This window comes from Papilio polytes, unplaced genomic scaffold, assembly GCF_000836215.1.
Source record: "Papilio polytes unplaced genomic scaffold, Ppol_1.0 DF824146.1, whole genome shotgun sequence".
NCBI classification, from domain to species: domain Eukaryota; kingdom Metazoa; phylum Arthropoda; class Insecta; order Lepidoptera; family Papilionidae; genus Papilio; species Papilio polytes.
Window position 1 is genome coordinate 1,091,971 of NW_013525058.1, and position 26,868 is coordinate 1,118,838.

The window sequence follows — 26,868 nt, forward strand, 5'->3', positions numbered from 1 at the left end:
CTGATTATCATTTATTTCTCTTTAACATTGTAACATACAACTCGCATATTCAGTAAAGACTCGTAGACTAATCTATTTTCAATTTAGTGTTACTAATTAATTAGTAAAGTGTGCTGCGATGCCGATGTAAGCGATGCTTTGTTCTAGTGAAATTTTATCTGCGCATTGTCCATCTGCCAACGCGTCATGACTCCGCGAACACGTGATCTCGTTTAAACATTTGATCTCAGTACAGAGCTCAATTCAGGACTACTTAGTACAGGGACCGTAGATACGTGATGCCCTTGCAGTAAATAATTGTCCTCTAACTCCGCTTCTTGGCCTTAAAAGGAGAATATTTCCACGCAACTCGATTTCACAAGTCGCGACATCTTTATTTGCATGATAATCGTTTGTGTAAATTCTACTATTCGCCACATAGGATACTAAAGACAATTTACCACTGTCCATTTTTGTATTTTTTTTAAATATGCATTTGACGATGCTTGCAGTGGCATAATTTCAGTCTGTTATTAAAGGTGTAAAACCATTACACAACTCTTCGTGTTAGACTTTTAATATAGAAAGTTGTAGTACTTTCACGGTTCGGTTAGAGCGAGACGGTTGACTCCGCGTTTGAATTCGACGCAGGGGTTCGAATATTTATCGCAAGATAAAGGCACGAGCACACAAAAGGTAATATGGTGCGTTGTTTGTAGAGACGCGCGACGAATACGAGGCGTACTTAACACGGTACCTTTTATTGTCAGAGTTGTGTTGATGACAAAACTAGTTTCTATACGTTTTGTCCGTTTAACTTAAATGTCAATTCCAGAACAATAGACTATTGTCATTTTTACTAATGCAACATCATTGTCATTTGTTTTATACTAGATTTATTAGTATGTTGTATTAAAAAATAATAACCGAGACGAATTTGTGACATTCGGTCAATCATTCAGTTCAGGTTCGCTTGTTTCTTAAAAACGTGTATGCAAGAACCTCCTCAAGTATAAAATTCCTTTAAACGACAAACATAAAACAGAATCGTTACAATAATTTTACCTTGAAACATAATATAACTCCAGTTAGGTCTAGTATATTAAACACGCTTGTTCTGATTAAACATTGATATCATATTATCTTGTCACAATAGCATCGAAAAAAGAAACTTCATACTAATATTTAACAGCGACGGACGTTTACAATTACAAATCCACTTCGTTACAGTAAGGTGTTATAAGTAAGATGTTTATAAAACGTATACAATATAAAAGATACGTGACACTATACCAGAGTGAGATCTTTAGCGAGAACTAGTACATGAACGATGTAAAGACTGTCTGATTAGATTAGATATGCGGAGCTGCGACGTCTGATAACATACTACAGTTAGCGCGACAAAAAATTCCATTTGTTATGAATGTTTACCAAGCGTTGGTACCAGGGGGTCATAAATATGTAATTAGTATTTCAATATAATGTTTTCTGTTTTGCAAAGGATTAATATATCTTAGTGGAGTAAATCATTAACTAATAAAGGGACCTTTTCACAGGTAGGAACCAATCGCCAATAGCCTAACGCATAGAGGTACGGATTTCCGACCTGGTCGAGGGATCGTATCCCGTTATTCTTTTAATGTCGTAAACCATAATCTACCACAAGCCTAGAGCTGAGTTGGAATAGTACATTAAATATTAGTAAATTAACAAAAATCTGATATAAAAATCGATAATAGTTGATCTACATTGCTGAAATTTAAATAGAATCTGACAGGAGAGTATTAATTACAACAAAATTCAGTTGTACACATCTGATTGTAATTACTAAGTACGTTTTGAATCGTACACATTGTCTTCAATGTGTATTTAAACATACAAAAATATGTCGTAATTCAATTACGTCTATTTTAGTCATTGGCGTATATACCAGATGTAACGCTAACGTTTAGTGTATTGTTGATTAACATTGTAACACTGATTGGAGTGGAACACAATACTAAACACGCGGCGTTGCGTTGCGATGAATAATAAAATGGCTTAGATGAATTTAGTACTTTGCATACAATCGCGCCGGGGGCCCACATTGACGACAGCACGTGCAAATATGTTTATCATATCGTAATCAAAACATTTCCTAAAAAATCACATTTTTGACCGATTTCCCAAAAGAAGGAGGTACTCAATTCGCTGTATGTTTTTTTATGTTATAAAGATTAACCTTTTTTAAATCATTAGGTAATATATAATTCCTTAAAAATATAGTCCGCTTTTCTTGGAAGTAATATCCAGAAACAATTGTATTCCAGTTTGAAGGTCGTAGCCGATTTGAAAACAAATCTCAAAATCATTTAACAGTGTCTGATTTCCTTAAGAGATCGTGACTTGTAACTTATTGAATGAATATTGTCTATAAGATGGTAAAAGTAAGCAATGCATTGTTTGTTCTAAACATTAAGGGTCCGTGAGAAAGAGTGATGTTACTTTCCTAACGAATATAATTTCCATAATGAACGAGACGTGTGAAACTGGATAAGGTAATAACAGTTTTGTTTCTAGTCGTTATTTCCAATTTATTTGTAGAAATTATCATACTCACCAATGTCCTTGTTCAGCCGCCCAGTAACTCTTTGGATTGAAACCTGCAACAAACAAACAATGCTATTGTTAATCATTGCATTTGCATACGTGATGTTACAATTTACAGTCATTTAAAATTCAAAAGACATGAAAATGACAAACGTTACTACATTTGTAAAGAATAAATTGAATCAAAATGTCCTGTTGTTTTTTTGATTATGCCTGTTATCACAATTCTGTGATGGATTTAAAAAAAAACTCCGTCAATAATTAAAAACATTCAAAAAAATATATTAAATAGTGACTCATATTGAAGCACAATTGACATACTTGAATGTGGGATTCAAATTCAAGCAGAGGCTAATAATAAAAGTGAAACGATTCCTAACAGCTGGTCGGGTCAGCGGCCATATTTCCGCTATAGTCGTGTGCCAGTTGCGGTATCGATTTTGCATTCGCACAATGTATCGATAAATAGGAACACCCGCGGATTATTGCCAACGAAGCGTGTCGATACGCCGGCGAGCGCCGAGGCGTGGCCAGACCACTGCCGCAAGTACCAAGACTGGTTCCGATGCGACCCGCGACCGGCTTACGTTGTAAAGTATCAAGAATTATGAGTTACTTTGCTACTTAAAAGATTTGCTTCGTACATCGTCTTTTGTACATCAATACGCAGATATAAGTGAGCCAGGTAGTCATTACATACGTAATTACTAGATAAGCAACTTCAATAAGTAGTTTATTGAATATTAAATTGTAGACGTAAAGTATTATTACAAAACAAATTCTTTTGTATATTGACTTAATATTTTTCTTCCAAAGACATGCGATGAACTATCTTAATAGTCGATAAGTGTCGATGAGTTCGGTAGACATTAGCGTCGAACTAGGATCTCCTTGAATGTATAGGAAGGTCGTTAAAACTTTGCGCGATTTGAATAGCAATGCGGTGCAGCCCGTGCCGGCGCGCGATACTACGCCTCGGCGGCATTCCTATAGTGCTGTCACACGTCTATCGATGATTTAATTTATCGATAAAAAGTCATATGATATAAATTTTCATGGATCTCAATCAAACGCAGTAACCTATAGATATTTCCGATTGTCACAAATATAGGAAGGGGGAATGTCTATAGCCGTAAGCTGGGAATCCGGTTTCGATAATATTTAAGTAAAAATTTGTTTTTCAATAATGAAATATGAATATTTTATTGTACTGTTTGTATTTTTCTGCTGTAAAAAAAGTAGTTACGATGTTTGTTAAATTATGCAAAAATTAATGATTTTCCTCGACTACTAATGGTTTAATGTTTTGTACGCAGTTTCTTTAAATATGATTCCTTTGGTATTACCTTTAAGCAGTCAAAATATGTCAAGATACTATTTAATACCATTCTGTAATCAAGATTGTGTTGTTTGAGTGTTGACAGTTTGCATTGCAAATACTTGTCTGTCAGTAACGGAATTTCGACACGAGTCGATTTATTTAGGCTCGCATTTCATTACTGCTTCGGAAGTAGTAAACATTACTTTATTGCTTATAACTAACAAACAATTTTGTATTTACAATTAATTATTTAAACAACCTTTTAGTTTAATCAAAGAGGACATTTTTTAAACGTTAGGACCGTTACTTTACTATGAAACTGTATGTTTTGTAAATTACATTAGTAAAATTTCCATTTGTTTCAATGTTGTAAAGCACAAAAAATCTGTCGTAACGCTCGGTTTGTTCGATTCAAAAGATCAAGCGTTACTTTGCGGAAATCCGTCACAAGTACTAAATGCCTGGTTTTTTAGAAGCTATCGAGTTTTTCAGTGCACTTATCGCTCTGTAGTAAGAGGTCGGGGGCTTTCATTTCTGCACCTCTATAGAAGTGTATCCTTTGTTGACATTCACGAGACAATAGGAATACAAAAAACTCAAGATACAGACATACTGGTATAGTACTATACTATTTTATATACATTATTCACTTTAAATGTAAGTGAGTTTACCTAATACTTTAAGGGCCGGTCCCACTAAATTGTAAATTGTCTGATAACAATGCAACGTGTAAAATATTTGATGGAAATATCGGATTTTAATATACTTTATCTGACAGTGACGTCATTTTTAAACTATCTGATCCTCTTTCAACCAGAGATGGGACAAGTCCTAAATCTTATTTACTTAAAAGTATTGGATATTATAAAAAGGTTATTATGTAGATTAATGGTATTAGAATGAAGACGTTCAATTAGCGAATACTTACCACATCATAACTCAGTAAATATGGCAGTTAACAACAAAATCCTTTATTAAAACTACAATGTAGTGTGGAATATAAGTGGTTTATTGTTAAAAGATGAGAGTTGTCACAATGAGATTGTTTATCAGGGACATAATTCAAGTCAAAGACAGATAAGAAGATTGCCGTAGAAAGTCCAATCATATAAAATAAAGCAATACACATCTAAAAATCACATAAAAAGAGAAAACAATTTAAAAACAAAGTTCATAGACTATTTATAGAGACGATTAGGCCAAAACAAAGTTGGCTAACTAAAGTTGGCAACAAATTCACTGAATCCTAGTATAATGATAATTTAAAAACATTCTAACACGTGTAAAAGTTAGTCATCGCTGGGGTCCACAGCGGGCGTCATTGTAATGTAAACTATTTAATTGGAGCGCTCTATTTATACTTTGGTTTTAACCCAATACCCATTAGAGATGTTTGGAACGTGCTTGCTCCTTGTTCCTGTATGTTTGTTTGATATTACAAGGTTTTCTGTAAGCGTAAATGTTGGAGGAACATTTGCCTGCATTCAAAATATACGCACAACATACTGAACGTTTTTCATTTAGCGATGATGTATTCATACCTATTTAATGGTGGGAACAATAAAAAACTATTAGGGTTTTTATGTCGGAGAATAAACGATTCGGAAATAAATCTATTAAGGTCGCTGATGAAACGGATTTAAAATACTCTATCGACCTAAACATGTCACAATATTTGTTGAAAGCATATTCCTGATTGGTTTTACCACGTATGGTTTAAATTGGATTGCAACTGATCAAACTGGAGAGGAGCAAACAATTTGATTTAAATTGAACGCTATTCGCTCAGATATTCTTGTCTTTTCTCGGAACGTTTACATGAAACTATTTAATTCGGAAACAGACAGTGGAGGTCAATCTTAAATCGCATGAACAATTTGCAACACAAAAAAAATACCTTTGTAATCAGTCAACTGGACTAATTAGATTCGTCCGACAGCCCTAACGCAGAATAAGAACCAACGAATAATATGTCAGAAATTTTTTTATCCAAAGGCGATGTTTTCACTTTGTTGCTTTGCTTAGTATTTATTTTAAATTCGCATTGAAATAAAGCTCAGAATAGCATGCGTTTGCTTCTAACACCTGTCACCAATGTCCCGTAAATTTGTTTTTGTGGTAAGAAACCAAATAATGTAGTTTTTCGGCTTTATCATGTTACAGACGGCGGCCACCTGGCCCTGGCATATTATTAATATTTATGCATAATTATTTAGCGTCGGTTTTGTTTGTTGTGTAGCGTAGTTTATTCCCCTAACACTTTTTACATAAGTAGTTTTAAATAACCGCCGTTCGTGGTTTTAGTGGCAGGTGTGTACGCGGCCGAAGGAAAGTGCTAGCTCTTGTCTCGACATTTACAAGTTGCGATAACAAGATCTCCTATCTTTTGGTTTGCAAATGTGTTGTTGCGAGGCTCCTCTGAATCAATTCATGCTACGTAGACGTGTTTGAATTTTAAGTTTGCTTTCGTAATACATCACTACTCTCTTTTACTACAATTTCTATAGGCTTTGTTATGTCGACGGTAATTGTAATTTGGAAGAGAAAACTACATAAATATAACACAAGGCAGTTTTATAGAAAGTCCACAAGAAATAGAAAAACAAAGAAAAGTGTTATTATATTCTACATCATTTTGTTAGGTACATTGGTCTGACTCTAACCAAATTAGACCAAAGAGAACCAAATAGAAAAAAATGGTAATACTTTGACGTCATCCAGTACTTATTAAGCGATATTTATTATAGCATTGTTCTTATTCATGGTATTATGATGATGTTATTTGAAGAAGACGATATCGTTTTGTTCAAATCGTTATTATTTATTCAATAAAAAGAAATTGCACAATGTTTCAACGTAAAACTATTGTCAATATTACTTGATGAGACCGTAAATTCAAAAGATAAATTTTAAATACTTACAACACGAAATATTTGAATCTAAATTATTGTTAAACTGTTGTTTTCGTTGAGGTCATTGTTGATTTTACATGTGTCGTTAAAAACAACTTAGTGAATCAGACGCTGCCAAATTAATATAGTCATTATATAATCTCGTTGGTTTCGTCTTGACAATGTAGAAATTATTGTGAAATAAAGGGAGAATAAATAATCGTTTATTTTAAGTATGTCAAAATAATAATATTGTTGTTTTGCGGTGAAGGCTACAAGATAAAACTTCTATAACGTCTGTTAAAACATAATTCAAGTAATTTACATAGAAATTTGTTTTTGTAGAAGTTAATGTCGTGGAAATAAAAGTAATTTCACTTTTCCCGTTGATTTTTTATTCTAGGAAAATTAAAAGTACCAAAAGGTGCAATACTGCCAGTGACATTTAAAAGAAAAAAAGCTATTAAAAACAATATTACGAGTGGAAAGGGACAGCAATATCGGAAGGAGACAACGACAGCAATATCAAGTTAATTGATGATATCGCTTTTATTATTGCGGAATTAAAACTTTCCATTGCAATTTTATTTAACGCATTTAAATGTACTGCAATTACCATAAAGATTACTGCCTCCTACATTTACATATGCATATGTTTGCATTTTAAAATCACATAATTATCATACATTTTGGTAGTATAAATTACATGCACTTTTTATTTCATTACTTTGGTAAACAAAGTCAACACAAGAATGTGTAAAGGTACTTTGAAGAAAATTGACAAAATAATTTTCGATATTTTTTTTCTTTCTTTACGTTTTAATGGTTTTATGAAGTGTTCGATAAAAGAGTAAAAAACATTAGACTTATCGTTTAATCTGACTGTCGTAACCGTGATGAGTCCGTATCTTAATTTCATCGAAATAATTAAGGTAAGTTGACCAGGTGGGTCAGTGCAGACTTCGTGGCCTGTGGCTACCAGTCTGACTGGTTCGCTCGCAGCTTGCCTCCGCCAGCGACCGGTGCGATAAGAAAAATTATTGAATTTCCGCCACCACATCATGCTTAATTCATTGACGTCACTCTTTAATATACTGCAGTTGGTTACTTGGATATATCCATATTAAATTTGGTAAATTAAATGATTCATTATTAAAATATTCTCCCGTCAAAAATATTTATTGAACAAATTGTTCATTTATCTGAAGTGCAATATCTCATATTAATTTAGTTAGAGAACATTATTTTATAACTAGCTTTCGCCTACGACTCGGTCTGTGTGGGATTAAAAAAAAATCATCCAGGTCTCTTCAGCCGTTTCGGGTACAAACTCTACCAAAAATCCATCAATTTAAGCTTTCGCATTTATAATATTAGTATGATGAACAAATTACAACATCGATACAAAATAACGTACGCAAATATGTGAGAAACTTAACTGAAACGTTCCCAGATCGAGTTCAATCGTAAAATGGGATTAGACTCCTAAATACTAGAGTGAGGTCTAATGCGTGGCGTTATTGCTCGCCAATTACGTATTGGGGTCACTTGCTATTGGAACTCTGACTTCCTGCAGTCGGATCGCATTTGTATTACTCGTTATTTTGCATTGCTATTTATTAATGAGTAACGCTATTGTAACAAGTGGCCGACTTACCCAAACGGGGGCCATTGTGGATATAAATGATAGTCGAATTAAATATGCACTTAGATTTTTCTGTTGGTATTGAATGTATTAATTTGGCGTCCATCATTGTACATTTACGAGCATTTTCAGAGGTATTGTGCTAGTAAATGGCACGGCATCATAAATCGCGGGCCATGAAGCGACAAAGCACGCGCGGCTGCCTGCGACCCCACCGATAGTGTAAGCCAACGGGACATTGACCCATTTCGAATAGGTTAAATATCTTTATGAGGCGCGGGACTGATGTTTGTTTGTTCCGAGGTAATTTAGAACGTACCTCGTCTGTTGATTAGAAAAGTTGACTATCGTCGAAATATATGTAACGTTACATTCTTTTCGGTGCATAATGCGTACAGCCTTTAGTGTGACAAAGAATCTAATATCGTTAAAGGGCCAAAAGTTTTTACATTACAGATGTACTCATGTCAATTTATTGAGTTTTTATTCATATAAGAAGTAAAACCAACGCACTTCTGGTCTATAAAGTTGGAAAAGCATTTCATATAAATATTATAGATGTTAAAAATTAGGTTCAGTTTTAAATTGCATATTGACTAATGAATCTTTAAAGCAGAAATATGAAGATATAGATGGCCTACGCATTAAGATTGATGTTATATTGCGAGATGAAGGTCCGATAAGGCGTTTCGCAAGCCGTGTACCACCGACGTGCGCCGTACGGAATGAATTCGCGCCGTGTGTTCGTTCCAACGCGTTATTAAACATACGAACTTTATTACATTTTAATGATCCTTTAGTTAAGTTTATCGTAACACTATTTGCGACGCTTGGACGATTGAAGGAATTCATTTTATGAACGCGTGTTCTTTATAAAATAATCAAAGTCATCGCGTATCTTGAAAATTGAAAAGAAATAAGGGAAGAAGAAGAGAGTTAAGAAGTAAGAGATAATGCATGATATGACTGTGTAGATTGTTACATTTTTTAATAAATTAAATTTCCAATTTTCTCAATTTACAATTATTAATCTTGAGACAGTATTGTTTATTTTTTATACTCATAAATTGTTTCTAGTTAAAGAGATAAGATCAAGAATTATGAAATTGAAGAAAGATTAAATATTGCAGTATTTTGTGCGGATACAATTTACTATTTACCAAGTGAGTCATTAGGTAAGACATCTTGGCTAAGCGCAATTACGGATCTAACATTCAAATTATGGATGTTAAAATATTTGCATTGACAAGGCAAATTAACGTTAGCGATATCTAGTAATAAAATTGTTAATACATTAGACGACTAGCAAAACTAATTAGTTATTACATAACTTACTTTGAATCGTAGGGTCGAAAATATACCTAAAAGCAAATAATGTGGCAACGAATATTATTCAAAAACCGTTCTATTTATTTGAAACGACATTACGATTTCAGATTCCAATTTTGACAATAAAAAAAAACTATTTATTTCGACAGCGCAGTTCACACAATTACGTATTTTGTCCGCACTGAATTCAAATAACAAAATTGCGAACTATTTTTCGCATTTGTAAAAATATTTTCATTTTGAAAGGATGCATCAACTTTACTTCTTGTAGCATAACTGTAAAGGTAGCTTTGTTAAAATTCTTTATCTGGTTTTACTGACCATATTTCGAAATTAATTTACTATGCAACGGATACCAGACGAGGCAGATGTGTTCATACAATCGTTTTAAAATGCTAAAATGATGCTTACATTTTTGTAAAAAGACTTTAGAATTCACGAATTACAAACAGCTGTCGCGTATAACCTCGAGAGAACCGTTAAATGTAGAAATGTATTACATTTTTCCAGACATGTACGTAATTGTGTGCATTTTCATCATCATTAATGCTATTAAAGTCTCCGTCTAGATAATTTGCATAATGCCTACGCTACCAGTACGTAACTCGAGTGGTCTTTGCCGTTTAGCTTGAAGGACACTTATTACAAGGATCCAGCTTCTTTTCTAGGCTATTCTAAAAACGCTTACTATAATAGCTAACACTAAACCACTAAGATGCTTATGGTACCAAAATTATAGTCCTAAGAAATCACCCATTCTCCCCCCAACATTTGAGTTTTTTTTGGAGGAACTGTCACAAAACAGTCAGTTTGTAATATTCCGAAGAATGAATAAAACTCAACGAAATTATTTATGGTACTGTCCATAAATAATCGAAAGACATCGGAATAAAACTTTAATGACAATAAATATAAAGTATATGAGATACAATATAAAGCAAAATACGTAAAACGATTTTAGTGTCAAAGTTGCTTTTATGTTCTGTTGTTAAAAATTGACATGACATATAATGACATGACAAAAAACATGGCGGTGATAGACGTTCTCGAATAATCTTTTACATATTGCAATTTATTTGTTAAATTGTACTATTGAGTATATATATAACTTACAGTCCCTTTAATTTTCCAAAGATAGTAATATGTTAGAACTGTCGTTATAATAAAAATGTCACCTAGAGACTGCATATATCCTGTTCAAGGCGGTGATATCACAATGATGACGTCACCGCAATGGCAGTTTGAGTTTGCAAACGTTTCGCAAGCGCATATGGCGTCTGACAGTTAACGATTGTTATAAAAACTGTGGTACTTAATACCCTGTTATAAAACTCGTCTACAACGTAAAGGCGTACGTACTGTCGTGTTAATATAAAAGCAAACGGGTCGGCGTTTATTGAACACCGGTTAGAATTAATTACCAAGTCACATCGTCTTTAAGATTAGATTTATAAAGTGCATTTGTATGGCCTACTTCGTGCTGTTACCGTGGGATTTTCATTAGCAAAACATTCTGTCATTTCCTTTAAAAAACGGAGATAAAAATATGTTCTAATATAGGTTATTCAAAAATGAAAGAAATCACAAACCCAAGCTATTGTAATTGTAATGATATTTGAATCAAGCAATGGAATACAAAATGATTCGTTTTTAAAGAGTTGCGGGGTTTCCCTCACACAATATCATAATACCCCGAACTTGACGTCATGCCATTTAAGACTATGATAGTATTTACCTTATAATCAAAGATTAATGTAACTCTTATCTATACATTTAACAGGAATATTTGCTTAACGGATTATCAATCAATCCTTGTCAGAGTCTAATAAATTCTGTCACAAATGTTTTGCGTCTTGAAAGTCACGTGTGCTAACTCCGTGCAGCCCTCTAGAAAACATAACTTATCCTGTTAAACTTGTGTTTGTAGTGAAGTATTAAGTTAGATTTGTAATTGAAGTGCTGTTATTAAAAGATTTACAATCTGAAAAAATAAACTAACCACAAAAAATATTCTCCTCGTCAAATATCGCCGCAGAGCCAAGATGACAATATAATTTTGTAATGAAATTGCAATGAGGACCAGCAGGGAATAGAACCTTATTCAGTAAGTGATAAGGGTCAAATTTAGTTTAGAGAGGAAATTGTAAGATGTCAATCTTAGCATTATAAGATCAATGTGTTGTTTATCATAGTCTTGCTTCAAACACTGCTAGTTATTTACCTCGTTTGTTGTCACATGTTTACACAGTTACCGCGTCTACAATTCTAATTTATCTGTGGTACATTTGTAATTTATAGCCTGTGCTACATGTTTACGGTACGAGGCGTCGCCATGTCGCTGCAGTCGCGAGGTGCGAAGGACACCCACCGATTAGGTGAAGCGAACTGTGACGTATGAACGTATGTTTGCTGTGTTTAGAACGAACGCAAGCGCGAATCAACCGGCAACATCTGAACTCGTAGGTGGCACCATGGCAACTCCTTTAATTAAAACCGCTGTATAAAATAACATTTACTTATTAAGATTGCATACAACATTTAAATAAAATTGCAATGTCCAGCGTAGTAAACAACGTCAAAGGAAAAACCCCGTGACGGTTACCTGGACGATATAATCTGTAAGTTAATATTTAAATGCTTCACAAAGCATATCTTTTTTTAACTAGAAGATAAAAAGGATGTCGAATGCCGTTTACTGTTCCGGTAGACAGAACAATTATTACCTACGTTTCAAGTAACACTAGCCTCTAAAATTGAATGCATGATTGCCCTTGTTTTAATATAATAGAATATTATATTAGCTTTAATTTTAAAACTAAGGCCCGCTACACCCTCTGACAACTGACACTTAAAATTTTTTTTACACAATTTTAACTGCATAGTTCGACTGAAAAAAGAACATGCAGTTAAAGGTGAACGTGTATTAAGACCACCTTGGAATAAACATCTTATAAAATTTCTCTATACCTTTAAATTCAAATGAAACACAAACTATAAAGTGTTCATGTTCACACTTTTTGACGACGTGACTCGTAATAAAAATTGACATGGCGACATTTAAAAAAATGTCGCGACGAAAGAAAAATTCGCGTGTCTGACCAATTTTGAGACACAATCAATATTGTTCTAAATTCAATACAAGATACGTCATAACTTAATATCACGTGGTAAATAAAACGCCAACACCAAAATTTATTGCCCATTGTGCAGCTACACGGTTTTTCCAACGGTTCTAAGAAAAAAGAGAAACATGTAAAATGTAATTTAGTTGCAGTTTCGAATCGCGTACTTTTCGTACGAACACTGCCAAGACTTGATTGTTATATGCATGGCGCGCATGACAAGCGATTGACGGCGATGGCACTTACAGTGTCTCACTTTGTATCGTAGATTTGCAAACGTCAGTTAAACGAGTGCAAAGCAAATGAACGATCAATTTTATCGTGAATTATCACTCCTATTAACACTACAAAAACAATTGTTTTTGTTAGATATTCATAAAAAAATCGTATTCGCTTGTGCAAATTGGTTACATAGAAGTGCGGAATTCCACTTAATAGTTTTATGATTTTCCCTATTTACTTTAAGGGCATAAAATCTATTAATAAAGTATATCTTGCTATTCGATAGACTAAGGTCTAAAAGTAAAAAGTTTTAGCCTAATTATTATTGATTAATAAAGTTATAAGAGAATTAGCAAAAACTATAGTTATAGCTTAGCAAAAACTATTGACAATTTTAATATTAACATTCACCATAAAGTTCTTGTAAATGATAACATCGATTTAAGAAAGTCCCGAAAACGAATACTAAAGTTTTTCACCCGGAATACAATGTTTTTTTTCAATGTCAGAATCGTGCGGTGCATGCCAATTCGGTTTTTCGTGGACACAACATGCAGACTGTTAATAAATATGCCGTTTGCGAGGTTATTTACACTACAACGATCGCATTCCATATTTGGCAACAGAATATTTGCTTGCTTAAAGACTTGAAATATATTTGTAACTAAAAAAATTAATATTAAATCTAAACATTTAGGGTTTTAATTTTTTGTGCATAATCTATGGTGTCTGGTAGGTTCACTATCAAACTTTCTTCCTTACAATTCTCAACTAAATCTAGCGCTGTTTGTACAAAAACATTACAAAGATTTTAGTTACAGAATTCAAGAAACAGACGCCCTTGATTTTGTATGAACAAAAATAACCCAATGCCAAATATTCCACTGTGTTGATTTTATGTGTTATATGCAATATTATATTTAGTAACGGTTAAACATATCGTTTAGCCTTCAATTGATAACAACAGTAACTTCGGAGTTTCTACTTTGAAAAGGTAATTGATGAAGACTCGAAGACAGCAAGAAGAAACCAGAACAGTATTGGACTATTTGAATGAAGTCCTGGTATATTATCATTATCAAATAATTGTCTTGCTGAGCCCGACACACGATTTACATTGAATTCAAGATTCCAAAACCAAACATAGTCAATCGCTTATACGGTAAAAGGCAAAGAGGACCTTTGGCCGTGACTGTCCATCTATAATTCCTCAATTTAAACCACATAAAAGGATGTATTAATCAAACAGGGCGTATAAGGAGAATATTTTACTGCGACGTTGGCTTTGTGTTCCGTTTTATAATAAAATCGTCATTTCCTCTTCATAGTAATCTCAGGAGTGGTACTTATTCAATCAAGCGGTACTAGTAGAATATTCCATTAAATAAACGGTCAGGCGACCAATTGATGTCAATAACTGATTGTTGCTCTGAATTGGGGAAGAACAAACCTCTCAGAGATGTTAATTGGTCACTGGGCGTTTTCCTTGGCGTATATTTTCATTATTAATGTACGCTAAGGGTTGCTCTTAATGAATAATTTACTACTTAAAAACCATAACAATACGAAATTAATTATATAAAAATTATGTTTTTCTTGAAAAATAAAATTATGAAAAGTCAAGATTAGAAGAATATATGAAATTGTTAAGAGAATGAAGACAAATAAAAATCCTTACGAAGACAAGATTACAAGTAAAAATATAGATCCTTGTTTCACTAGTCTTTATTTTAATACAGTTACTTTGTCTGTCGCATATTTAAATTATGTCAGATCACTGCTTACCTTATCTTGTTGTTTGATTGATTAAGTGTGTACATGACCTACCTATTCATAATTAAAACTCATGCCCGTCTTTTTGTAGAAACATGACTCAGGGCCGCGTTGTCTCGATAAGGATTTTTAAGGGAAGTATTAAAAAATCGTGTCAATAATTGCATGACTTATTAGAAATGAGGCCTGAAGCTTAACTTCTGTAAATCCTAGCTCGATTCAATACTCGAATATCTAAACAATTAACAATACGGAAGTCCGTATGATAAATCTTTGAACGTGACTGGGGGCTAATTTTCCCGCGTATAGCAACTTTACATTCTCAGTGAGTAAGTTGGAGTGTTAATGTGGCGGCGTTCAAAATCAGCGATAAATCAAACCAAGGATGTATCAATTATTTTGAGCCTCGGCTCAACCGCTGGGTCTAAATCACGAGCCATTCGTTAATTTAGCCTCGTAGTTCGATCGTAAATCGCAACACGAACGCGGCTGGAATCCGTTAGTTGAATATGTACGCCACCAGTCTTTGTTTTAGGTTCATTTTTTTTTATAAATACTCGTACATATATGTGTGTGTATTAATTTTGTTCGTCCTATTTGACCTGAATTGTTAGTCTATAAATAAATAATCAATAAAATAGACAGAGTAAAGGATGAAATTCTGTATTCAGATTTTTTTTCCTAATTATCATTGAAAGTAAAGGAATACGATTCAATCATACTAATATTATAAATATAAAGGTTTAGATGGATGGATGTTTGTTAGAGTTTGTAGTCTAAACGGCTGAATGTATTGCGATGAAATTTGGTATAGATGTAGAGGATAGTCTGGAAAAACACATAGGCTACTAACTTTTGTTTTTTTTTTTAAAATTCACGCGGTCGGAGTCGCGGGCTAATGCTAGTATCCAATAAAGCAACTGAATATTTTCAGTCTCTTCAACAAAATCTTGAATCCCGTCCAATTCAAGTGTACTGGTATGTAATAATATACAAAAAAATAAATTGGAGCAACATTCTTCATCATATGAACGATTCGCATAACTTTCTATGTATATCAATATAAGCCAAGACCTATTCATATAAAAATATCGTTATCTCGTAATTTTTAAGTAGTTAGAGATGGACAACATATCTCTACGAATTCAACAATGTTTTCAACACTAAGTAGTAACAGTAAAAAGTTGTTTCTAGTCTTGTCTAGTTTGCTTAACTTACCTCAAGCGTAATCCAACTTGATTAGATACAACTGAGCAAAACATCTCATTTGCTCTGTAAACGGTTTTTACGATGATCAAATAAGAAAATGATGTTAAACAAATGCCAAAGTAAAGATATCATTATGTGAAAAGTAAATCTTTGAGACTTGGAGACTAACATAATATTCTAAGTACGTAAATTTGAGGAATACGTTAATTAGCATTAATCTTAGGAAATCTTACTTCATACTAATATTATAAATGCGAAAGTTTAGATGTATGGATGGATGTTTGTTAGAGTTTGTAGCCTAAACGGCTGAACGGATCTCGATGAAATTTGGCATAGACGTCAAGAATAGTCTGGAAGAACACATAGGCTACTCACTTTTGTTTTTTTGACCGACTTCCCAAAAGAAGGAGGTATTCAATTCGACGATATGTTTTTCTTTTATTTTATTTTTTTTTATTAAATCCACGCGGACGGAGTCGTGTTTGAAAGCTAGTACTAAAATGTAACAAGTGACTGTATTGTACATTCTTGTTTATATTTGAATACAATAAAGCTGAACCAACAAAGTATTGGCAAATGGCATTTATTATAATCTATTCTTATTAGCTTTATCATTTCAATTATTAAGTCATTGACCTGACCATTATTATCGTATTAGTACAGTTTGTATACAAGATGAGTTAAAATACAATTTTAAACACAATGGGTAACTACGGAGATGTTAGATAAGTTTATTTTTATACAAAAAAATATTTGTTGAATTTTAGAGATAAAATCTATCGTGAGTTTATTTACGTTTGTAAACCATATCATAAAAATAGTGAAGTATTTTTGTCTTTATTCCTGAGTTAAAACAAAATATACTATATAGTTACTAGCTTTCACCCGCGAATCCATTCTATGTGTTCTTCCACACTATCCTCTACATCTATACAAAATTTCATCAAAATTCGTTCAGCCGTTCAGTACAAACTCTAACAAATCTCCATCCATCTAAAATTTCGCATTTATGTCAGTATGAAGTATGATGGATCACGTTAAAAGTTTGATAATACAAAAACGTGAATATTTAAATTTTCAGATAGAGTCATTGATAAAAATGTATCTAAAGTTTACATTAATTGAATAGTAAATGTACTTATAACGTTTATTAATGAGGTGTAAGACGTAAGAATCAAACGACACACGTCATCGCCACAAGTTTATGGGCGTAGCTACAGAGCTACTGAATAACAAGGAGACATAACAAGTCAATGAAGTCACGACTGGGTTTTAAAAACACGCCTATACTTATAACTTTGTGACCGTCATTATTAAGTTTTGTTAGCACTGTTGGGCATTGGAAATGGAATTTTAGACCACAGCTCCGTTAACAAGTATATTTGGAACTGTTGAAATGATAATGAATTCATATTTACTTTAGGAAGGATTCCGAATGAATCAATTAATAAATTCCAAATCGTAGTCAGATTACATGCACCTTGGAATGGCAAGACTTGATTACTTTTAGCAAAATGTACGAGGGAATGCCAATTACGTGTTGGTTTACATTGACAATATACTGCATAAAGTTGCTGCACTTTTACAACTGAAGTACAAGATATAAAAGTTCAAATGCATGATAACCACGTAAGAGACATAAGTATTATGGAGTTGTAATTTAGTAGGATACAAAGCGTGGGTTGTCCTCCCACTAGAGAAGCTGTGCAAGTCGGTGGAATGTTTTCTAGTCTAAGAACTCGTTTCAAGGAAATCTGAGTAGGCTTATGTTCAAGAATAGATTATGAAAGCGCTAGAAACAATGTTATAGTATGTAGTATTTCCATTGATTTTGTAACTAATCTGTTTAATTTTTCTTATAATTAACTATTCATGATATATATCAATGATAGTTATTTGACAATTGAATAAAACTTAGTCGATTATTTTTTATGAGTTTCAATGCAGAAAGTTAAAAGAATTTAATTAGGCAATGATATCATGCCTGAAGATGTCTAAGTGAAATGATTGTTATTATAAGAGCTATTAAATATTTCTAGTTTAAAGTTGGACCCGAATAAATGAAGGCTACATCTATATCACAAAAGATAAATATATTATAATCATCGTATATGTATTTAAATTTGAATCAATACCTTTCAACAGACATGTTACAACACAATATAAATAAATACAATTTGAGGTAAGAAGCGGTCTGTGAGCGTAGAACTTGTCGAACGGCCTCCATTAGATGTTTACCCTATTACTTATTGCCGCCGACGCAGACGCTCACCGATACAAAAACGGGCCTACGAATCATTACGTAAAGTTATACGTCCGATGAATTGAATGGAATTGAATACCTTAAAGGGCCTATTCAATTTGGTCGGGCAATCGAGTGCAACTGTAGAGATCGAGCTGTGAGCTATACTGGATTCTGTACACATGAATGACCATGTTGTTTATCTCGCTCTAACTCGAGCAATGAAAGGCGGTGTTTTGTGAGGCTGGTATAAAAAGTGTTGGGTTATTTTTACATCGTGGTGCTTTCACTCGCAACTGGACGAGGTATTGTTCGTTGACAGCTCGATTATACCTGTGGGAACTGGGAACTGCGGCCAAGCCTCAGATACGCGTCTCAGTTTACGTACCAACAATAACGTAATAGTGCGCTTTTTTCTTTCGACGAATCGTGTAATGTGCCGTCCGTCTGATTGTTAAAGATTCCTCGAAATGTTAACAATATCGAATGTTTCCAAGGCACCCGTACTGTTGTTGCGTTCAACGTATTAAAACTCAATATAAACATTCCATGTTAGTATTTCTATAAATGTTAAGTAATTGATGAATTATATTTGGGATAGGAATTCCTGTTCAATAATTACCCCACGATTTTTTCCTACATATTGTTCGTGAACTCATGAAAATGTTACATTGAAAACCAGCCACAATATCGTAAAATTGTATACTGACAATATGTAACTTGGTATGTCACACATTCTAGTAAACAAATGTAAACACCGGTCACGTACTTTAAAATAGATAGTGATAAAACTACAGTACGTGGGTTATGCTAAAGAACTCATTTACCGTTATGGTTGATGGTTTTTGTTACTGGTCGTACCTAGTACAGTTAATGTTTTTGAACAATATTAAAACTCACAACATTAACAGAAATGAACACATCATTTGTGTGAAAGGAGTACGAACATAATTAGTCAATAATTTGTCATATTACGATTAATTTACACAAAACCACAGTAAAAACAATATTCAGGAAACACGTTTTCTATTTATTAAGTTTACCAAGAATACACAGACTCTCATACTATAGTATTTTTATTTTTTATGTACTAATAAATCTGGAATTAGATAATTGAAGGATCGTTACTTTAGTTATTATATGAACTTTAGTAAATAAATAAAATTCAAGACAAAGGCAACGTGAAGTGTAAAATGAATCAGAAAATGCCATACAAGTCAATGTAGTATCAATAAAGAAAAATAATGCCTATATTGTGTCTGCACGTGTTCTATTTGCCAGATCCAATGAGTCTTTGTTTAAATTAGCCTGAATCTTATCTCTCGCGGACGCCGTAAGGATCAAAATGTATACTCTCTGTTTGAAGTAGAAATTCTTTAGCGATAAGAAGGCTCATTGCGCTAAATTATTCAGACTCGGATGATCGTACGCCTTTGTTATTTTACTCCGCTGCGTACTTTGTTATAGTCTTTGTGAGTTCTTTGTTCAACTATTTTCAATTAAGAGTTATTTGAGAACTAATTCAAGCCGAAAGCCTCAAATTTCAATTTATTTTTGATATGTAGCAAATAATATTACACAATAGTTTACGCCCGCTTAGTTTTAGTTTGGAATAAATAAAAAATAAATAGCCGATGTGTTCTTCCAGACTATCCTCTACATCTATTTCAAATTTCATTGAGATCCGTTTAGTAGTTTAGGCTACAAACTCTAACAAACATCCATCATCTAAGCTTTCGCATAATATTAGTAAGATAATTTCATCATAGCAGATGTTTTACCAGTGTGTATTAGACACAGAAGAAGGAAAATAACAAAACAAAGCATTTCACAACAATTGTCAAAGCTGAAACTCGACTTTGTGTAATGTTTTGAAAATAAAGTTATTTACGATATATTGTTTACGAGCCTTGGTTTTACAATGATTGATGGTCGTAACAACTTTGCGGAATAAAAACTGAGCAATTAGGGCCACAAGGACTTTGTAAAGAGGACTATTATTGTGAGCTACGGGTTGGAAGAATATTGTCTAGAGATGAGAACTAAACTATGTTTTTAGTAAGGTTAAAATCTATTACAAACATTGAGTACTGCGGTTTTCCCTGTGCTGTATTACCCTATTATTCAATACAATTAAATGGGCTAAGGCTTATTTCAAATTTGTTGGTTAGTTTTAAACACAATTATTTGTTACTTTAGTTTCCATATTTGAACTTTGTTAAGGAAATATCACTTGTGATGGGAAAACCGCATATTGACATATAAAAAGGTTAAAAACCTATAATACCAATAAACTTTGATTTATTACATTGCGAGTGTTATAGCAATAATTACCACAAATTAGATATATTATTCTCCATAGTTTTGAAATAATAAAAGGTAAAATTTTGAAGATATCTAGGAAATACAGATAGTAACAAATCAGGTAAAACATGATGGATTTACCAGACCGTGAATGTTGGTACGCTTGCGTCACATTTGTGTTGGTAGTACGATCATGTGCTAGTTGGGTGACGTCACAGTTAGGTTATGAATTTATAGTCACGATTTTTACAAAATATATTTGACAAACTTGACAACCCTGTAGTATGAATACAAAAAAGTAAATAATCTGCTTGTATTCACGTAGGAGTACAAAAACCGTAAAAGGGCCGGATTCACCAAAAGCAAAGAAAAGGCAGATTGCCTTTTCTTCACTCTACTCTAGGTCACTTTTTATTCTACTCTAGGTCACGGCCAAATTTTTTTTTTGGCTGAAGGTGTTGCCAGTCTATTATATAAACGGTCCAGAAAATAAAACCTTATATTTAACTAACATTTATGAGTTATTGTTATTTAAAAATGTTGATTTTACGATAAGGACGTTTCAATTATATTTCTATATCTACATGTTTTTAAACGACTAACGAATATCTCTCAATTTTGATTACATAATAAAAAAAAATTATGCCCAAGTTGAAGTTAAGCATTTTTATAAGATAACGTATCTCATTTAATTTTTCTATGAAAACTAGAAAGAAATTATGAAAACCATGAAATTTCTAAACATATGTTAATCAAATGTTAAAAAAAATTAAAAGAAACGGAAAAACTTACACATTTTGTTACCGAGAGGCATAAGAGACACTGCAATGAATCGATTTCAAACACAATATCAATAAATTAAGCAAATACATAAATGTAGAACATAAAATATATTAGTATATTTATAACTACGGTTATAAAATACGTTTGATTGTTTACCCGCGTTACCATAGATACCGGTGTTGCGTTTTGATAATGCTTTCAAAACTGCCAGTAATAAATAGCTCTATTTTTATATTGATTTTAATTCCATTTTTTTTTATTTAATACTGAATTTTAATCTACATTTAACTACGATAATTCTTAAAAATATCTCTACTAAAATGGTCAGAAAATTAAAATGACTTCACACTTTGAATTTTGATGTTAATGTGATTTTTTGCAGGATTACGGAATAAGCGGAATTTAAAAAGTAATCTATGGACGACTTTACCATACATGGCTTTTGAACCCCGGATTTTCCATCACCAGTATTGTAATCTATATCTATACTTATTAGTATAGATATAATATTTTATAAAGACGAAAGACTTGTAGTTTTGGGTGTATTGATATAACTCAAGAACTTCTGAGCCGATTTAAAAAAATTCTCTCACCCTTAAAGAGGTAATTTATCTGTGAGTAACATAGGCTACATTTTAATTTCACGCGGGCGAAGTCGCGAGCAACAGCTGGTTACACATATATATAGAAATTAAGACAATTTCACACACGATAAGAAAGTACTTGGAAAAAATTAAAACGTGTCAAATGTTTAGAATCAATTATAAATTAACTGCTCACGAATTTGGTAAAAGTTTAATCATGGTTATGTCTACTATGATATTAATTGGAATGAAACCGGTCCGCTAAGAGGCGGCACGAACTGGAATTAATGCAAGATCGTAAAGAACAGAATGCATTTATAATGCAAGTATGAGACTTTGTTTAAATCGGATTTCATTATGATCGCTAAGCCTGTAACGGTTTAAAATGTTATGTGTCCGAATTAATCTAAACTGCGTATATTTTTTTGTTTATAAATTTTGTACTTATTAATTAATTAATTTCGGGAAGATGATGTATTTGCGTTGGTGGTAACTGTTTGTCTGTCTGTAAGCCGCGTTTGTTCCGGGTAATCTCCGAAACGGCTGAGCCGATTTCGACCAGACTTTCACTGAAGGGTAGCTGACATAGACGGGCATATTATAGTCTACTTTTTTATCTTAATATTGCGTGGATGAAGTCGCGGGCAACAGCTAGTAAGTAATAAATATAAAAGCAATAAATAAGACTGCGATATACACTTTTAGATTACTCAGCTTTACTGACGGAAATAAATTACATATTTAATTAGGTTGAAATAACAGTACAAGATAAATAAATAAAAAGTTAACAGCCTATAATGGTTATTAACATTAAAAGTGCATCGTTTTTATAAGTGCGTTCATAAATCTCTATAAATGGGATTTATCAGGGCAGTTGCTTTTTTTCATTTTAATTCATTGACGTGTATGTAAAGGGGCTAGTTCCTTCGTCCGTTTTTCAACGTTATCTTTATTGATTAGATTAAAAGTATTTGCCAAATGAACGTTTAACCAACTATCTCTAATCATAGTTCCAACGATACATGAAATAACTGTATTGCTAGGAAATAATATGAACCCTATACGAATGAATGACTTGTCTTTTAAACATAGAATTTCAAACATGGCAGCCATCATGCTAATTAAATCTATACTATTATAAAGTGGAAAACTTTATTTGTTTGATTATAATGAAATAACTCAAAAACTACTGAGCCGATTCCAATTCTGTCACCATTAAAAAGCTACGTTTTAATTTCACGCGGACGGAGTAGCGGGCGAGACCTAGTTTTGTATAAAATGGAACGATGAAAAATTGTTTGGAATGTATTTTCTATAAATATAGTATTAACGTTTAAAGTTTTAGTGCAAAAATATGTATTAAATTCATTGTTAACAATATTTAATCTTTGGTTTAAAACAAGTATACTTGCGATCTTTTTTGGATTAAATCTTCGTTTCATGCTAGTTTAAATTCTGTGGATCTTATAAAAATAAGCGCTTTACCTGACAGTGATAAAACAATCAAGCGAATGTCCTTTGCAAACAAAAGTATTAGAAGGGGAGCGGTGTGCAAGGGCCGGATCGTGCGGACTTTGCAGAATGCTCGGAATGCTTCCCCTTGCTTCTTAGAATTGATGCCTATATTTTGTCTGAGGCACAACTAAATATAGTTGCTTTCTTCGATCAAACATTTCATTTAAAAGTTTTTTTAACACTTTTTATTCTTTACACTACATTTCTTTCAATTTTTAGACGAAGTGGGACTATATTTGTGAATCAGATATTCTAACAGTCTTTTAAAACAATTCATTAAAATTTGTTTCGTTTTATATAGGTTTTTGTGTTAATGGTTTAACGATAGGAAGTATAGTAAACTTTGCTGAATAAAGACCGTAAGCAAGTGCAGTAGAGGTGAAATCATCGTTCTATATTTGGCGAGCTTAGTCATCAAGATGATCAGAATTTAAATTCGAAAAAAACTTTCTAGTGTACCAGATTATAGCCAATGTAAGATACAATATACTTTTACAAAATGGATCTAAAAAAAGTTTGAGCTGAATTGATCAAAAACGATTAATCATTGTTCCTTTTTAGTTAAGATTTTAACTAGTAAAAGCAAAATCAAAAGCCATTCAACGTATTTGAACAGTGGATTAAATATTTAATCTGTGTATTACAAAACAACAAAAATATTCAACTAATTAGTATTTTCAAGTAAAAACACCTGTAAAGACTGGAATGTTTTTTGTAAGCATTACTTTTATTTTAAGAACAAAGTTAAATTATAGTCTAGACCGTTACTAATGTGTTTCGACTCGATGGCATTCGCAAACCACGTGATCTTCAGTTTTTGCTAGAGGCCAGGCTACTTTAATTGTGGTGATTGCGACGAACGACAAATTGTAGACCGTGATGTCATTTATTGAATCAAATTGTGCAAAATGCACAATTGCAATCTCCACTCCTATTTCCGCTTATACATCTCATATATTGATTGTCTCAGATATATGTAATTATTTATACAGCATGATTTCAAAACTATATTTCCGTCTCGTGTAATAGTTTAAGATAGAGATGGTTGCATATGCGAAAGTGGTGTGAGAAAGAGATAGTCGATATGTTATGTACTTGAATGAGATCAAAGGGGATCTAAATGTGCAGCCACGATCAATACAGATTGTATTTCTGCAAGCGAATCTCACGATAAATACTGGGTTGTTACGAACGGAAGGAAGACAAAAAAAGAAACATTAAAATCAATGCATCAACGATTTCCAGAACCTTCTATATACAGAACATGACTAGATAAATGGCTTAAGAACAATTGAGCGTTTAGGTTAGATTGTAAGATACTTGAGTTGAATTAAATGTCTTATGGATAAGCACTGATATACAAAAAATTTCACTCAAGTAATCTTAGCCATTTTCTAAAATAAAAATGGTGAAAATCGTGACATTTAAAAACTGGCAAAAAGATTTCAATCTGTGCTTTCCATGTCAAAATTATGACAGATGACATAAGTTTTGCGTTCTGAAATAAAAAAGTGAATTTCGCAACCATTGAAGCTGAGCAAGAATAAGTGGTCGTGGCCAGTGGTGCGACCCGTCACGTAAACCAACCGAAACGAAGGCCGTACTTTTGTTCTGTTATAACGTAACATTCGTAATGTCCAGCTTTATGTCGTCAGACAAATGACCTAATCCGTTACTATCTAACATAAGTTATAATTTACTATTGAATTGTTTCCATTATATTGCAGATTTATCTCTTTATTGTTATGCATACAATGATAGATTAGATTAAGCGTCTATAGATAAAGTTTCAAGAGGTTACAAAGATTATTTTCTACATCTTAAAACTAATCTTAGAATTGAAAGATTTTCAGATCAGTCTAAAGTAACTTTTTTCTTGTACAATCTGCAAGAGTATCTTAGACTTAAAATTAGTATGATTCTTTTCTAGCAATAGCTTTAGTCACATTAGAAGAGGCTACAATAATCTAAGTAGTAAATACTGATAAGCTATCAGTGTAATTTTACAATAAAACATGGCATTCAACAGCTCGTTCAAGTTAAAAAGGCAAGCAACTAATCAATTTATTATTAGCTTTCAATAACTCCTTACATTATAGACATAAACATTCATTGAAACAATAAATTTGTTACAGAAAAGACAAAGCATCAAGATGTTTATTGAAAAAACCGATCGTGTAGACAAAACGTAACGGCGCACAAAGAAATTGACATTATTCTCCGAAAGCGATGTGTATTGTTTCAGTACGGATAAATAAAACGCTCGTCACAATGCACATAATTACGAAAACACTGACTGCGGAACAGGGAATAAGTTAACCGAAAATTAGTCACTTTAGCGCGTTTGTAGTTCGTAAGGCTGCGCAAGCGACGGCGACGAGACGCAGGCAGCGCGGGCGACGAGCCGCGCCTGCGAGCCTCCGACTCTCTTACATGCACGCACCGCCCTCGGTGAATTCTTTGCATAAATAAACGTGAAAGCTTCTCTGACCCACAATTATTCTATTTAATTACACTCACTTCACGTAAAACACGAATCACTTCATCCAAAAACAACTTAGGAATAACTCTCTTACCTTACACTGCGCAGTAATGATGTTCTGACGCGATCGATGATGGAAAAACAACTGAAAAGTAGACACAGTCACGTTCGTGCGGATACGTCGAGAGTAATGGCGCCGGTTCGCTCCAACTTCGAACCCGTCGAGTGTTACTCAGACTCGGAAGGCTAAGCCTTGTTTGTTTAGTGCGCGAGCTAGACCTTGCTGTCTCTTTCTGTCTCGCTTAGATAGACGCGCGCGGAAAGAGATGGTTATAGACTTATCAGTTATACCTCTTTACCTGTGGTGCAGCAACCTACATCACCGGTGCGACCAACAATGTCATATCTTATGTTTGCTTCTCGTCTTAAAAGTGATGCAAAATGTATAATATAAAATTTGTATTATCGATTGCTTGTACTATTGCTAAAATAATCAACTTCAAAAATAGAAATGACATTAATTATAAAGGGTATTGTGAAAACTTTCATAACAAAGTTTTAACCAAAAATTACATGTCTATCATTATTTCGAGGCTGAAAAAAATTATGGTCTAACAATACTTATGTTATTAAAGATCCACATTATGTAAAGTTATGCTTTTCGGTTAATATTAATATTTTGCAAAATTCAATCTACGAGAACTTATATGGGGTGAAAGTTTTATGGTAATCCAATTTTTTCATGTTGGTGTTCCAAAAACAAATCGTATTTCTCGCCGTACGCATAGTGACATCTAGTTTTAAGACGTGGAATCAATTATTTTATTCATAAAAACATTATAGTGACATCTAGTGACTAATGTCAGAAGCACTAAACC

The 26,868-nt window shown here is 33.0% G+C and overlaps 1 protein-coding gene across 1 annotated transcript in view; it reads right to left on the reverse strand.

The window, feature by feature from the left end:
* The window catches only part of LOC106111860, a 29,560-nt gene extending 3,372 nt beyond the window's left edge, over positions 1–26,188 (reverse strand). The window contains exons 1-2 of the mRNA XM_013294021.1: positions 26,085–26,188; positions 2,579–2,621 (exon numbers count right to left, since the gene is read on the reverse strand). The gene's annotated coding sequence lies outside the window, so the exon portion shown is untranslated. The remainder of the gene's footprint in view (positions 1–2,578; positions 2,622–26,084) is intronic.
* Positions 26,189–26,868: the final 680 nt, after the last annotated feature.